Source organism: Cynocephalus volans, chromosome 11 (assembly GCF_027409185.1).
Source record: "Cynocephalus volans isolate mCynVol1 chromosome 11, mCynVol1.pri, whole genome shotgun sequence".
Classification (NCBI taxonomy): domain Eukaryota; kingdom Metazoa; phylum Chordata; class Mammalia; order Dermoptera; family Cynocephalidae; genus Cynocephalus; species Cynocephalus volans.
In genome coordinates, this window is record NC_084470.1 from 26,447,869 (window position 1) to 26,450,356 (window position 2,488).

The window sequence follows — 2,488 nt, forward strand, 5'->3', positions numbered from 1 at the left end:
GGGAATAGAAATCAGAGGTGTTCGAAGGTGAATTTTGTACTTTGGAACATCCAGCATTTTTTTTGGTGGTGTTATTTTAACTGTAAAACGAGACAGTTGATCCTGGATGAGGTTCTCTTTGAAAATCTGATGAAAACATGCACATTATACAATACGTGTGCATGCACAATATTTGCCTATAATTTCAGAGTTGAACATTAACCTCTGAAGTCCATGTGTGGATACCCAGTTAGGATCCTCTCCATGTTGGTGGCCCCTACTGCTCACAACATTCACTAGTGTGCCCAGAGATTTATGGGCAGTTGGTCGTGTATTTTAAAAGCTGGACAAGAAGATTGAGGATACAGCTCTGAGCTTTAGGTGCTGGGGAGAGAATGAGCATATATGCTCTGGGAAAAGCAGGAGTGGAGTGGCTAGAAGGGAATTGGAATGAATTTAAATACAGGAGGTATCTCAAGCACGAAGTGTATTTGAAGTGTGATGTAAGCCATAAAAATGGCATGCATATTTATATGAAGCTTATGACTGGTGTCATGGGGGCATAGCTCAGTGGTAGAGCATTTGACTGCAGATCAAGAGGTCCCTGGTTCAAATCCAGGTGCCCCCTATGGTGAGGTTTTGCTCCTCTTGGCAGCTTCGTTAAAAGTCCTGGGCTAGGATAAAGCAAGAAGGTGCCTAGGTTTCAAAATTTAAGGAGGGGCTTACTCTCAGGTTCATGCAAGCACCTTGGCTCATTCATTCCCTCAGAGTAGAACTACCGGTTCACATACACTCATCCCCAACATGTGCACGCACACGCTTACATGAATGTACTTTCTTATTTCTCATTTCCTGTATATTCAATCTTATTAACCGGACCCTTTCCATCTCCCTTTGTTCAAGCTTTTTATTTTATTTTAGATTTTATAGAAGAGTTTATAAATTCTGTAAAGTTTAGATTTACAGAAAAATTGTAAAGATGGTATAGAGGGGTCTTGTATACCCTTCACCTACCTTCTTCCCCTAATGTTAACATCTTACACAACAATAGCATATTTATCAAAACTATGAAATAAACATTGGTACAACATTATTAACTAAACAACAGACTTTATTCAGATTTTAACATTTTTTTTTTTCTCAAATGTCTTTTTTCTGTCCCAGGATCTAATCCAGGATACCATGTTGAACTGAGTTATGTATCCTTAGTCTTCATCAAATTCTGACAGTTTTTTAGTCTTTCCTCGTTTGTTTTTTTGTTGATGTTTTTGTTTTGTTTTTTGTTTATATGTTACCTTGACATTTGTGAAAAGTCCTGCTCAAATATTTTGCAGAATGCTCCTCACTTTGGGTATGTCTGGTATTTTCTCATGATTAGACTGGGGCTATAGATTTTTAAGAAAAATATCACAAAGGCGATGTGCTTTTCTTGTCATATCATATCCTGGGTAGAAGAGAAACACTGCAGCAATTTAAGGGTCTGCCACATTGGTAAAACTTTCAGGGGTCCATATCTGGGGCAGGTCAGGATATACCCTCTAAAGGGAGAGACACATGGCTATACCCTGTCTGCTCACCACAGAGAATGAGGCACCTCGCTTGATGGACCTCTTTGGATTTTGGTGGCAATATATGTGGATATGCTTCTCTGGTATATTTACTAGATAGCAATAACCCATCAAACTGTCAGGTTTTAATGGATCCCAGAGCAAGAAAAGGGTCTGCAGTAAGTGCAGGCTGTAGTGAAAGCTGTTCTTTCACATGGGTAGAAGGACTTAGAATTGAAAGTGTATGTGATTAGAAACTGAGAGTAAAACAGAGGTGGGGAGATTGGGGAGATGGTCAAAGGACACCAGATTCGGTTAGACAGATGGAATAAGTTCGAGAGATTTGTTTGTGCAACATGGTGACTATCGTTAATAACAATGTATTGTATACTTGAAAATTGCTACGAGAGTAGATTTTAAGTGTTCTCATCACACAAAAAAATTACATATGTAAAGTAATGCATATGTTAATTAGCTTGATTTAGCCATTCCAAAGTGTATACATATTTCAGAACATCATGTTATACACCATAAATATATATATTTTATTTGTAAATAAGAAAAATAATAATAAGAGAGTGTATGTGGCAATTTCAGCGTTGTTGATTCACCTTTTCTGTTTCCATAGCACATCGAATTTACCTCTCATCAGTTTTCACATGGTGTATTGTAATTGTTTATATGTCTGTGCATCAGTTAGGCAAAGCTTGGCTATGCTGTGGCAATGAACCTGAAATCCCAGTAGCTTAATACAACAAAGATTTGTATCTTATTCATGCAACGTCTAATGCAGGTTTGATGGTCTTCGTCCCTCTGGTAGCTATGCCATCTAGCACATGTGGCATCTAAGGTCATTGCTCCAGGGGTAGAGAGAGCTGGAGGAGTCAGGCCAGTTCATAGCTGCCTCAGTCCAGGATAGACATTCTTCACTTCTGCTCACAGTCATTAGACAGAGCTACTCA

The 2,488-nt window shown here is 38.7% G+C and overlaps 1 non-coding gene across 1 annotated transcript; it reads left to right on the forward strand.

Moving 5' to 3' along the window:
• Nucleotides 1-535: 535 nt before the first annotated feature.
• On the forward strand, nt 536-607 carry TRNAC-GCA (transfer RNA cysteine (anticodon GCA)). The gene has a single exon. It is a non-coding gene; the product is annotated as a tRNA-Cys (tRNA).
• Nucleotides 608-2,488: the final 1,881 nt, after the last annotated feature.